Here is a 15,661-nt window from a genome sequence, read left to right as displayed (position 1 = left end):
CAGACATTGTTACCATTGTCCTACAACGCTAAAGAGAATAAAAGGTTGACAACAGTAATTGACAATAGTGAACCATTTTCATTGGCAAAAGCAACTAAATCAAAAAAATATTACAAAAAAAAAAGACTAAAGGCAATTATAGAATATTCTTCTTCTTCTTAATGCCTTGTCTGCATCCGGACGTTGGCGACTATAGAATATAATTAAATCTAAAGAACAGAGCAGTGAAATAGAGGGCTATCCTCTTAAATAAAATGAAAGAATATGTATGTATGTACATTGCTTTCGAATTTTGATGAAGAATTTCTTTAACGAATGCTGAAAACCGTTGATTTTAATCTGAATTAATTAAACATTCGTTCTGAAGGTTGCGTTTTTGCAATGTTGTGAATTTTCAAATATATCATAACAAAATTTCGTCTATCATCTACAGCCACTCACCATCCACTGCTGGATGAAGGTCTCTCCAGCACGCTTCCACTCGTCTCTGTTTTGCACAACTTTCATCCGTCTCACCCCACACATTTTTCTAATTTCGTCTACCCATCTTCCCTGTGGTCTTTCTTTTACCCTTTTACATTCTGTTCTTTCACTTCTTTTGTTCACCTTTCATCCATTCTTCTAGCCACGTGACCCGCCCATTACCATTTCAATCTCTTAACTCTTTAATCTCCTATGTCCACTACGCTTGTCATACTTTCACCCACGTATTTCGTTATGCCGAGCACACAACGTTCCATACTTCTTTGGGTGCACTGGACTTTGTGTAGCATCTTGGCGTTCAATATCCAAGTTTCACATCCATACGTCATCACTGGCAAAACGCATTGATAGAAAATCTTTTTCTTCGGGCAGAGCGGCATTTTTGATTTAAAAACATTCATTCGTCCAAATGCACTCCATCCCAATTTCATACGTCTCTTTATCTCTTCATCTTTCCAACCGGACATGTCAATTATTTGACCTAAATATAAATAACTATTTACTACTTCTACTGGTTTATCATCTAATGAGATGCTATCAGGCATGCAATAACTATTGAATACTAGTTTGGTCTTATCTACGTTAATTTTTAATCCCTGTCCAGCTGTGTTAGTCTGTTAAGTAGCTGGATCGCGAACTAAAACTATATCGTCTGCGTACCGAAGATGATTCAAGATGCGACCGTTGTTTTTCACTACTGCTGTGTTCCATTCCTCTCTCAATTACCACATTGAATAACTATATGCATATATCTCGGGCCCCTAGCAGAGCAAATCCGCCATTGATATAAATCGTTATATCGAAAAAATATCGACGAATTCGATTTTGATTAGTATTTCATTATCTTACAGATAACATCCCTTTTAAAAAAATAGATACCGTTTCCGTTTAATCGATACAATAATATATGTACATGTACACATACAATAAGAGACGTCATTTGAATACACTTAATCATATTTTATTTGATATTTTTATTTTATCTGTTATTATAAATGCTATTTTTTATGTATGTATGGATGTATTTATGTTTATGTTTAATTGTTATTTTGTTTTTTTTCTTTTTTGTGTTATATTTTTTGACCATTGTGGCGCTTTAGGAATTCCTGTTATGCCACAATGGTCTGTTTAAAATAAATAAATAAATAAAATAAACCAAAAATATTGTAAATTAGAGAGTGCTGTATCTAATAATATATTTAAACTAGCAAGTATGTACATATGTACCTACATATATATTACTATTGATAGTTATAATATTAATATTTTTCTTAATATAGGGACGACTTAAATCATTTGTCTCGGTGGTTTTATCTTTCAATATGCGTACTCAAATAAATTGATTAGTTCTGACTATGAGTTAATAGATTATACAAATGTTCAAAGTTTACATTGTTCGATGAGAATAATCATACAATATAATTTACATTCGCTATACTGATAACAGTTGCAATCAGAGTCGGCTAGGGATTTCCCTAAAAAATTATAAGCGGTGCCCCTTCCTCTCAAAATAAAATACAATTGAATGTACATATACATAGTATAAAGGGAACCGTATCAAGGGAATGTTAAATAATAAAAAATAATTGATTTTAAACAATGTCCTGTGCCTATGTACATATATGCACTTAGGAAAACTATACGTAATCACAAAAGTAGTCATCTGTTGAAACCCACACAGCAATATACTCAATCATAATTGCAATTTCATAAAAAAAATATCTTTATTATTCGAAAAATATTACCATAATATGATGATTAAAGGTTTGTTGATACTAGCACAGCACAGACCAGCAACTGCACGTAGACAGCAGTACGAAAAATATTCTTTAGTGTGGTATATTCTATGTATATCAGTGGCTCTCATGTGCGGCCACCGGCATCAGCTGACCAAAGTAATGACATGACAATAAAGGTTTGATAATTATTCCGTAAAAAGCGATCTCGCAAACGTCACTAAAATCTCGATCACGGAACATCTGGCACCCGAAAATTCCATCCATCGAGAGTTACACAAACGAACTATCATACTAACGAGAACTCGAGTTCCAGATTATTCGATATTCGCGATTTTCGTAGCAATCCGTTTGCCGATAATAAACTAACCAAAATTTCAGTATTTGCAAAATACTCCGATGTTCGAATATGTGAGTTTATTGAAAATTTTCTTTTCCAGACTTTAATGAAGGACCGTCCGATTGCAATTCATATTAATAATGATATATTAAGAGGGCTAAGAGGACATCAGCGCCTTGTCCATACAAACGTATTACACTTCTGCCTTCCTCAATTATGGCACTAGAAAAATTATTTTTTAATATGCTATGGATATCCACCATTGGCATGCATCTGTGCTTTTATTTTTTTGATTAGTTATTTTTTATAGGAGCTAGGAGCCACCAAATATCTATAAAATCGCTTCTTTTTTACACCCACGACAAGAGTCCAGCGTGCTTATTTAACGGTCGATTTTAAAAAAAATACGTGCATAGTTGCACAGAAAATATCTTTCTCAAACCGGTGAATGTTTGTTCGTGAAAATATCGATTATATAACTACATACACATTCGTAAAATTACTGAAATATTTTCATATACATATATGTATATAAAGAACAAAAAAAAATATATAGAATTTTTATTTGTCAAGATGTGGTTTAATATTTAATAGGTCTGATATTTTTTGTTTTATTTATTTGGCAGTGATTTCAATAAAAAAATAATGTTCAGAATTAATTTTGATATTTGCCATGATAGTAATTCTCGATTCTCGAAAAATTGATATTACTCAATTAAATTCAATAACAAAACTTTGACTGATTTGTACTCAGTAGCTATCATTCCTTAATTACATTATCATTGTCTTTAGAAAATATGCTTGTATATATATTGATATATATATTGAGTGAATGCGACAATATATATATATATTGTCGCATTCACTCAATATATATATCGAAGAAAGGAACGGCAACAAAATTAAGGTTTCGGATGTACAGCCCTCTTAAGGCGGATTCAATTAAGTAACAAAGTATCAACGCACAATTTGTGTGCTGTGCAGTTATGAAGAAAGAAATAAAAGGGGAATTCAAATTGTTTAACAATTGCCTTACTGTGCTAAGAAAAAACGCTAACCACAGTGCTGGACGCCAAATATCCAGTTAAAAATGTGTTTTTTAAGTTAAAATAAAGGATCATTTTCTCATGTATTAAACTTTGAATAATATAAAATAAGTGCAACAAAGAAAAAAATAGCGGCTGAAACCAAGCCCTCGTCATTCCAAGGCGGATATCATTTTCATACTGACCGTTGAGAGCGGCGCGTCCTGATTCCCCCTCTCTTTCACATGTGTGAGGCACGTGTACAAGGGGCTTCCCGCGAAAATAATTATTTCTATTGATGTTAATCGATGTTTTTATTTCGTAATGAAACAATTCGAATCATAGAGGTTTTGATAATGAATACATAAAATATGAAGACCCTTCATTCAGTATATTTGGAGAAATAAAATAAAATTCCTGGTCACTCACTATCCATCACAGTGTGGCAAGTGTTAACGAAGACTGAAATATTTAGTATGCATTGTATTGTGCATATATGTATGTACTAATGTACATAGAAGTGCTAGTTAGCAAAGTTATAATTAAATGTATGGAAGATATGGAATTGAATGCAATTAATACCATTAATTCTCAAACTTGTTAGTGTGATTTAAGTGTGAAATCGATAACGAAAAACATAATATATTGCTTAATTAGAACCACATTAGATGGCTAAGTTTTGATAGTAGTGTTTTCAACGTCTTTGTGAATCAATTGATTACGTTATATATGTTTTCAGCCAATAAGCCATAAAGATTTAAGTGAAAAACTTCAAAGTGGTGAAAAACTTCAAAGTGGTTTCTCCCACGAATTAATTTGATTAATAAACAACTAAAAAAATACTTGACAATAATGAAAACCGCGTTCATCATTGACAAATTAAAAAACACAGCGAAAAGCCTTATATCAGAAGTTGAAAATGAGATATTTTCTATTTCATCTTTTTTTGGTGATTTCCTAGATAAGATTTACAAAACACAGCTTCTAACCTAAAATTAAAACATAATATAATAGTGTTCTGAATCTTTAAATCACGAATAACCAACGTCTTAACCAGCCCTGAGCTATAAGGTCATTGAAGTTAATAATTTAGAGATTGTATTGAATAATTATGAATGTGCAAGATAAAGAAGAGCATTTCCAGACATGTATATTTTAAAAACAAAATGGTTGTATGTACATTGTAATTAAAATTTGCCGTTCTTATAATATTTCGTATTGTCATTTGAGAATTATAGTATTAAAAAATATATATAGTTTTTATACAAACAAAACTGAATAAGATCGTAAAATTGAAAATTTTGATCGAACCTGTAGGTGCTGAAGATCTTGGATAGAAGTATTAATTAGTGCACTCCTATACGATCGTCTATGGTGAAGTATCGAGCAATATTGCAACGTTCTACATAATGTACAGAATACAGTGTACATACATACATATACAAGATAGTTACAGAAAAGATAGCGAAAAATCCCCGGACATATCGAAAACGATTGTCATGTCTCAAATATTCCATTAGATCATTTTTATTTGAATAGCAATTTCACACAATATCGTGAATTAAAAATTTGATAAGTATATTTGGTTTTATCTATTCATCTGTCGTAAATATTTATCTAAAATTTCAATTTATAAAAATTGCAATGGAATTCGAACTATAATCTATATAAGATATAACTATAGTCATAATATGCAATATATATATATGCAATATTTAAGCCAACCTCCCATGACGCATTTTCTCTGAAATTAGTTAATATTTGCTATTTTTACACAGATGACGTGAGATAAAACCAGTACACTTTTTTGTCTCATAGATGGATTGAAATATTCAGTCTCCATCGAAAATGACATCTAAAAAATATTTTAAAAATAGTCAAATACTGTCTCTGTTTTATTAGGTACAAATGCACTTGCCAAACCACTTTTTTAATGGACAACGTGTGATTCAGTGATAAAATGCAACTGAAGGTCAAAACTTGTTTTGTTTAAAAACAACAAAATATTGTTTTTAAATAAAAAATGCCACTCTGCCAGAAGAAAAAAATCTTATATCAATGCGTCTTAGCAGTAGGCGTTCATCGTGCTAAATGGGATATTTTCCAGGAAAGAAGGTTCATTACAATTGTTCCTACAAAGCTAGAGAGCAAAAAAAGGTTAACAATAGAAATTGACAATAACAAGTGCAAAAAAAAAGTTCATCATAAAAATGAACAATGCACGGCGAACAATAAACAAAGAAAGGCACGCTTCCGGTCCTGTCTCTAGTGATGACTAGAGGTAGGATAGTCACAGTGCTATCCATTGTTCGGCAAACCTTTAACAATGCATTTACAACCTTTGTACAATACACGCCCCCCTCAAGCTCCGGTGACTAGTGATGACGTATGAATATGAAACTTGGATATTGAACACCAAGATTCTACAGAAAGGCCAATACACCCAAAGAAATATGGAACGCTGTATGCTCGGCATAACGAGGAAAGACAGGGAACGGGATACGTGGGTGAAAGTATGACAAGGGTAGGGGACATAGTAGATTAAAGATTCAAGAGATTGAAATGGTAACGGGCGGGGTTTTGTTTCTGTCGGTCGTTATTTGGTCTATCGCGCGTGTTTTCGATATTTTTTACATATATATTTTTTTTTATTTTGAATAGCTTTGGTTCACAAAAAAATTTTTTTTTTTGAATAGCGATTTTTATAACCTATTGTATTTATTCGCATCATCTTGTGTTTTCGATCGCTACAGCTGGTCACCGCAAAAAAAATTTGCCCGCTTAATGTGTGTTAAATTAAATTTACCTATGTACGTATTAATTAAACACTTGACCAACAGGCAATTCTATTTCTGCTCACTGTATAAATTCTACGAATTCTCTACAATTATGATAGTCACTCTCAAGGGCACACACACTACTATAATACATATAATAGCACAATAGTGTAACGACTTCCGCTGCAATCATTATGATTAATAACAATTTTGTTTTATATTTTGCATATTTTCAGAAGAGAATCACAGTGGAGGAACTTCAGCCCCACCACAGGCAAATCTTTTTTTTTTTTTTTTAAATATAATAAGAAAAAATTATTTCAACGTATAACAATATTATAATTATAAAGCGCTGTTAAAAATATTTAATTTAAATTGTGTATTATTTTAATATAAAACACTATTTTTTATTGAAATAAACATACAATTTGTAAAATTTTGTGATGTCCGTACGTGTTGTTATGTCCGGGTGGCGTAGCTACCATTGTGCAGAGGGTAATTGGATTATTGAACATTGCGATCACCCAAAAGACAATTCTTGCCATGAATATCGCGAATACGGAATATTTGGCACTCTATTTCTCGTTAGTATGATAGTTATCGTTAGTATGATGGACTTTTCGGATGCCGGATGTCTCGTTATAGAGATTTTAGTGACTTTTGGGCGAGCGCTTTGTGACCAATAATCACCGAACCGCGCAGAGTGATGCAAAGCATCACGGCCCATGCTCGACAACGGTCCAAATTTTTAAACACTCAATATGAAAAAAATATTATCATCCATCTAAAATAATATCGAATATTGAAACAGAACAGAACAGAAAATGACAAAACACTTTCTCACGTATTCCAACAAAAGCCAAGTAAGTATGGATCATATTTGATGCTATATAAGCTAAGCTACGTATGACACATTTAGTTATACGATCAATTACAAATGAGTAGCCGCTCGAGTACGAAAATATTGCAGAAACGAGATCCTAATTTAGTGTTTTGATTAATTTAATTTATTTAATTTGCCAGTTTGGTGTTAAATCGTATATATGAGAATGTTAGTAAATTACGAAATTCATACGAAGAAATAAAATCAGAAACGAAAAAATGGTCAGGAAGTGGGGCTTAAAGGTCTGACCGCACTATGCGACAACTGAACGATCCGACACTTCTATTGTATGAGACATAACGCACTGCGCGACAGTCGCATGGCGTAGAACGACACCTTGCGTCAAAGTTGACTTTCCGATCAACTTTGACGCAAAGTGTCGTTCGCGACGTGACGCAAGTGTCGTTGAGTGGGGGTTGCCTTGCGACAATTAGTCTCCTTCTTCATATAGTGACTTTAAATTAACATGTAGCCATAATCTTTTGGTTTTTCTCGATTTTTCTTTTTCCTCGCATATCAAAGATACTATAATAGCATCCGTTTCGTCCATCTTGCTCCGAGGTACCGAACGAATGATTATGTCAATTTACTGCGTAGTGTCGCATCGCTGTCGTTCAAGTTCGGTTTACCTAATATTGTAATTATTATTGGCTGATTTAATTTTGCACACGCCGAACTCCTAGGCACGGCCCTGCATTTTCTCAGGGGGGAGTCGCAGGTGTTGTTGGAATCCGTGTTATCGAGGAGCCGACTGAAATCTGTTATTGGGGGGGGGGGGGGTTATGTCTCCAAAATGGTAAACGGATTATTTCGCGCATTGCGATCACGCATACAACAATCGGACACTAGAGTTATTGTTAGTATGACTGTTCACGATGAATGGAATTTTCGGGTACTAGAAATTTTATGATTGAGATCGTTTTGTGCGGAATTATATGTACTTATATTTATTAATAGTTTTGGACCATTGTGGCATTACAGGAAGAACCTAATGCGCCACAATGGCCTACATTTAACAAATATATAAATACAAGTAAAATTAGTAAAAAACAGAAAAATTAAAAAGCAGAAAAACATGGTGAATAAAATAATAATAAAAAAGTAACAGAAGGAAAATAATAATACAATTAAAATACTACATAAAAATGTACAAAGGAGAAAGAAAAAGTAAAATAAATAAAAACAAAAAAATAAGAATAAAAAAAAAAATCACAGCGAGGCCCAAATGGAAAAGAGTAGATTAAGATTCCACTCATACATCACATTCAAATTAAGAAAGTAATGATGAGCGCAGGTTACCAGATAAATATGTTAAAATAACATCCGATAATCTACGCTCCCCAAGGTGGAAAATATCACATTCAGGGACGGCAGTAACGATTTCATTGAGAAGTCGAATAGCTCTTGGAATAGGAGCCATTCGAAAAAGAACTGTGCGAGCTGCAGGTACAACCATCAAATGATGATGTCTACCACGCACATAATTATTAGGGACATAAAGTCCCAATTGTTCCAGCAACAACGGGCATGACGTATTACCACGCAATAGCTGGAGAACGAAACGAATTAACGAGAAGTTTCTCCGAAGTTCAAGGGAATTATACCCAAGCATGCCCAAAAGGAAAGGAGTAGGATAGAGATATGGGTAGTACCCATACTCTTTCTTATAAAGAAAACGAAGAAATGCTTTTTGCACTTTTTCGATAATAAGAGAGTAGTTTGCTTCATGCGGATTCCACACAATCGCATTATACTCTAGCTTACTTCTAACAAGCGAGTTGAAAAGCAAGCGAGAAGACGAGGGGTTGGAGAATAATCTAGCATATCTCAAGACAAATCCAAGTCGACGAAAGAAAACGTCAGCGACTGTCTTGATGTGGTTGTGAAAGGTGAATTGAGGATCAAAAGTGATACCCAAGTCGACCATAGATTCCACACGCTTCAACAATACGGATCCAATGGAATAGAGCGAATTCGCACGTCCATAACTCATAATGGCACATTTACTAGTATTCAGTTCAAGCCCTAAACTGGAACTGAACTCTAAAACAGCGTTAATATCCGCTTGAAGGAGAGAGGCTTGCCTCTCATCCTTAATAGCAAAGAATAATTTAACGTCGTCTGCAAACAAGAGACATGAAGCATTGCATAGTACTTTAGGGAGGTTATTAATAACTATAGTAAATAATAAAGGGCCTAAGGTGGACCCCTGAGTTACACCAGATCGCGTAAAATATGAAGGAGATTCATAAATACCATATCTAACAAATTGCTTCCTATCACTAAGATAAGAAGTGACAATAGAGCGAATTCGCACGTCAATTATCATGGAACCCTTCAAAATACATGAAATAAAGTCACAAAACCATTACTTTTAATTTTTAAATTCAAGTGTCCAACGATTTTAGTGTTTTCGCTGCACAATTAAGTTTTAAACTATGATTGTATTTCAATTTTGGTGATATTTTAGCGTCGAGGTTGAACAAAATAAAAAACATCGACCAGGGTCGTACAACGCGGTGTTACGGTAAGGCGCGGTCACGGTTGCAGCGCGAATCTCGAAATTACCGTTGCAGTCGGAGGCTTGGTAATTGCGCGCCAAAAGGTCCTCAGAAGTTTCTCTCTGTCCCCTCTTATAACAGTATCTGGCAAGGTAGACCTGGTAAAGTATGTCCCGATAATCTCACCCCGACCCTGGCCACCCCCACGCACTCAAACCTTAGTATGTCCTTCAACCTTCAATCAGCCCCTTTCAATCCTTTCAGCCCCTTCAATCAGCATATCTTTCGCTTTTGGCCCTTCGCCTTTAATGTCAATCCCACTTTACACTCCCCCATAGTCATCAGGTCGAGAATTGAAAGGAAGATCTTTCCTAAATCATATAGACGTGTTCGAAGGTACATACACAAGTATGTATGTACTTAGGGCTTCCAAGCCGGCTTAAACCGAAACCAAAAAGCCGGCTTTTTCACCATTTTTAAAAAAACCGAAAACCGGCTTTTTTGCTCGATCAACCGGCTTTTAAAGGTTTCAAATTTACATGACATCAAAATAAAATGTGTACATACATATGTATATCAAAAATCTCTTATAGACGTATATTTCTTTGAACAAAAGAAAAGGTAAAAAGCACTTAGCGCTAGCTTTGAGATATTCACTATTGAGAGAAGGCAAATTTATAACCAGAAAAGTCGACGACGAGAGCAATTATCGCAAATCCTTGTACTTGAAAAAAAAAAGTCATAAAACTCGAATTCTTTTTCGCAAAATGCGTGGGAATTTCCGGAATATAATTGATTTTTTTCGAAGGAATTGGAAGCCCTTTCAATTTTGAGGCCATATACCTACTTTTTATTATATTTGTGATATGTCGGTTGTAATGCATTCGTTTTAAACATTTCCAACGGTTCGACAAGCTTTGGGATTTTTAAGCTAAAACAGATGCGTAAAAATAACTTTCTAGTAAAATGGAAATATTTCATAATTCATTACGTTTTCGGACACAACGTCGAGTGCACCAAATTCATCTTGGCAGTGTTGTTATCTATTCACGATTCCACAATTATAGTTTTTCTACGAGGTAAGACATTATTTTTTGTAATAATATATTATTGATAGTATAAATCATTTCATTATTTGTGCGTATTCAGTATTTGCCATTACGGCTGTGATATATGTACATATAATGCAAATTATATTATTTGTAATAATAATATATAATAATGATCTTATGACAGTTCATAATTATGCACTATAATAAAATTTATTCAAAAAGCAAATTTATATAAGCTTCCGTTATTTATTTAATTTTTTTATAGAAACTTGAATTAAAATGTCAAACTTTTCATTTTTTTAGTTTTTTTTTTATATTTTCTGAAGCCGTTGAAGCCGTAATTTGTCATTCGTAATTCGTGCATCAATTTCTTTCCGAAACCAGTCGATTCAATATCTTTAACTTTATTTTTATTCGAGTTTCAATTCCTTTTCGAAACCACCCGTTGAAATCAACGGGTCCAACACTAGTACATATATATTTAGCGACAGTCCGTTTTTATATATAGTATAGCTTAATTTTTTATATTACCAGACATTTTTATCTGTTTCATTTGCAATACACTTTATACATAACATATGTATGTATATTATTTATAAGTTGAACACCTAAGTCATTAATAATAAAACTTTTTGAAAGCCTTGATGTTTATTTTTTTAATGTTGGGTGTGATTCCAGGACGGTGATCAAAATATGGATAGCCATTCTCGATGACAGTCAGCCTGGCATTTTAAAACAACACGTTGTTTATTATAGTCCAGTAAATTCATTCATTGATATCGTAATTCCAGATTCTTTCAAATAAAGGGCTATTCAGTTGACTATAGGTTGGCTTCATCTGGCAAAACCAAGTTACAGTTTAGTTTACCTGCTAAGCAACTAATTGCTGTGGATTCAAATACTATTCAGAATCGAGAAGTTTATTCAATTTTGTCGAAAGTCATGATTATGTTTATCACGGCTGACAATATCTGCAGTTTGCAGATACTATCTGCCCTTTTAGGACGCCGGCAACCAGAACTTCCATCCATAACTGCTCCGAACAATGCTCGGGTGCTGAGGCTCTACTGCTGCAAATATGATGTTTTTCGACTGCTTGGTCTACAATCTTACCCTGGATTACTAGGCGCAGGAGATCGTATTTCCGGTTCCACATCACAGGTCCAAGATTATCTAATTTGCGTCTTTTCACATTGTTAAGCACTTGCATTGGTTCTACGCGCCATCTGAGATTTTTAGCATCTTTCTGTATGTCCACATCTCAAAGTTCTGCAGTCTAAACCAAAGTGCTATGATGAGATCACACGTGGTTAAGACATTTTTCATTTTTAAGAATGCAGCTCTTGTTTGCTCCTTTCTAGCTCGAATTTCCTGATAACTTTGATACATTTCACCTAGATAGTACCCAAGATATCTGAAATGATTGACACTCTCCACCACGTTGTCGATTTGTGGAGAGAATAGCATCTCAATACTAAAAATTGTGATTTTTAGTATTGAGTCGACCCACTGATCCACTTCGTTTTTCTGACATTCAATACCATCCCCTACCATTTAATACAATTTAGTGTTGCTGGCAAGTCATTTAATCTAATGGCCAGTAGTAAGTTTTATCCGCATACCGAATATTATCGACGACCAAACAAACCATTGATTGTAATCCTGGAATCCATGTCTTCCAAGGCCTCAGCAATAATATTGTTGGAATACAAATTAAACAATAGCGGTGAGAGCGCATATTCTTGACAAACTCTCTACAATATTCTCATGCTCTGTTGTGTCATGTTTGACGCGTACTATGCCAGTCTGATTCTAGTAGAGAATAACAATTAACCAGATATCTCTTTTATCTAGTCTTATCTCGGATAGTATATGAATTAGTTTATCATGTCAAATTCTACATGTTAACGTTTTTACCCGTCTGTATAACTTTATATGCAAATGTGATAACGGATTGTTCCATATGTGCTGCAATATATGTATGTACATATATGCATTGATCAATCGCAATGGATATATTTTCAGAGGTTCTCTTGCAAAGCAGATCTTTAAAGGCCCAACGGTGAGAATTTACTAACTGGAACAGGAACATTACTGGCAGCCGTTACGGCTTCATCATGCCATCCCTTTGGACGTTCGACGTGTTGTATGACTTCCAAGCCGGAGGTGAAAATCGACTAAGCTTGCTTGCTGAATATTACTGACGATCATTCCATTGATATACAATATATATATAAAGTAATTTTGAAGGTTGCAAGTTCAATTCAAAAGCAAAATTTTGAGTTTGAAAACCCTTTATTATTATATTCATCACATATTCAAAACTAAGAAATTATACATTTTCATTATAGTTTGTTACTACCATACTAAAAACTATCACTGCATTACGCACCACCCTTTCACTCAATTTCAGCGTGTGCGCACGCGTGGACGTACACATCGACCGAGACGGATGGGAGAGCGAAGAAACGGCACGGCGAGACATTCTAAAATTGCATCATCGACGAAGAGGTAAAATCTGTACATTAAATATTTGTGGAAAACGAATGATTCGCATGAAAAATAAATATGCAACGTGCCGTCAACGGCAAACATCCACCATAGCACGCACACGCATTAACAAACCACTCACACGTATGATAAAGAAGACTAGCATAAATCAGTATCACCTCAACTAGGAGCATTAAGTGTATGCGTTTACATATAAGATAATCCACGTAGGAGCCATATAAATTTTGGGGGAACATCAAGCACTATATGTACGTATGTATAATGTAAAAATATGTACGCGTGTCTCTCTCTCTCTCTCTCTCTATTCATCATATGACCGGAAACCTTTCACAAATCCTCAGAATAAAAACAGCGCCTCGTAGCGCACATGGAATGAAAGATTTATATTCCAAATCGGGAATATTCCGGAGCGGCGAAAGGAGCATCGACCGAAATACAAAATATGGAATTTAATATCACACACACGTACAAACTGTTTGTATACAAAAACTTAATTAATATGATACTTGAAAAATGATGGTATATTAAAAAGTAATACGAATAAAAGAAAATGAGCAAATCGCATGTTTTTGGGAATGTAGTAGGCTTCCTTTCCATAAGTGGCATGTTACTGATATTATATAATAAATATATTGTATATGTAAAACACAAGTATGCGAATATGTAAAAAATCTTAAAATTCTTAAATTAATATAAAAATAATCTTCATTGATTATTTTCATTCACATTATTACCTTTCTATAAGTTTTAATTTTTTTTTTTAATTTAAAGACAACTCATCGTATAATATAATTGTAACTTATTTACTTCATTGGCAAAAAGTTATTAAATGATAGTTTATATTAAAGTTACTTAAGTATTATGTATATATAAACTATAGTAGAATTAAATCAAAATAAACATTTATTGTGTAAGTATAGATATAATGTATAAATGATCCCATTTATAAACGCATAAAATTTTTGACGTTTCTATAATATACAGACAAGTGTAACATCAATTCATACAGGAAAATCGATATCGATATATATAAAGAAAATGTAACTGAACATACCAATTATACATATAAAATCATAATAATACATTTTTTTTTTCATATAATTGTAATACATTATAAATTAATAAAGTCACGCGTATAGGAAAAATTTGAATTTGAAAATATATAGCTAAAAATCGCTAAACCTACACTAAATAATTGGGAGTATTAAATTAATAATAATATCTTCAAATACCATGCAAGAAATGCGTTGGTGTAAAATTTCAGTCACTTACATGAAACTATACAAGTAAAATTCTCCTTTTTTTTATTTCAAATGTATATATATATATATTTATGTCTATATTTTTTTTTTTTGGCTGAACATAAAATGAAAATAAAAACGAAACAAAAAACACACTTAATAAAAATAATAAAAAACCTATCATCTAATAAAAATAATAAAAAAAAATGAAATCAGGTTGGATCACCTCTCAGTTTTGGTTTTATATCGCCGTCATCATCATCGACACAATTATAACACAACATTTACACGAAAACAATCAAACAAACACACTAAACGACCTTTATAAAATCGTGATGGCACAGCGTCTCTGCAAAAACGACATACATCTGTGCGGATTAAAAAACAAAGTATTGCATGCGAAATATTACAAATACGAACACAAGCAGTTCGAATTATGATTAAAAAAAAAAAACGCTTTTAGAACTACAGGTATCACAATTAGTATTAAAATACGTGACCGGTTTTAAAATCTCCACAAGTGTATATAATTACACACATACACGTGTATTTCATATAATATAATATAGCACAGTCTGTACTTTTCAATAAATTAAATTTATATATATATATATATATATATATATATATATATATATATATATATATATATGTATATATTAAAATTATGTAAATACGTACGTGACCCATGACTAATATAATAATGTCCGTTAACGTCATGCAAAAGATAAGCGGTGGTATGTTACAATGCAGAGCGTTTTAAATAATCTCTTCTATACATGTTTAAGTATCGATAACCGATATGAATAAATATGAAAAATGAAACGATCCAACGATGCTAAGTCACCGCTAATAAGTCAGCTTAGTTTCGAAATAGATAGTGCAGACGCTACAAATGACGAGGATGCGAATTGATTGACTTACGAATCTACAGTATGATACAAATCTAAACTCGTGTGCTATAAAATATAATACACCCGGTGAATTATATTTTATATATATATATATATATATATATATATATATATATATATATATATATATATATATATATATAATAATGTAATACATAGTAAGAAGAAAGGAAAATATTCATAAATATCGACAAAAAT

The sequence above is a fragment of the Arctopsyche grandis genome, chromosome 2, assembly GCF_051622035.1.
Source record: "Arctopsyche grandis isolate Sample6627 chromosome 2, ASM5162203v2, whole genome shotgun sequence".
Lineage (NCBI taxonomy): Eukaryota > Metazoa > Arthropoda > Insecta > Trichoptera > Hydropsychidae > Arctopsyche > Arctopsyche grandis.
Note: the sequence above shows the minus strand (reverse complement) of the source record.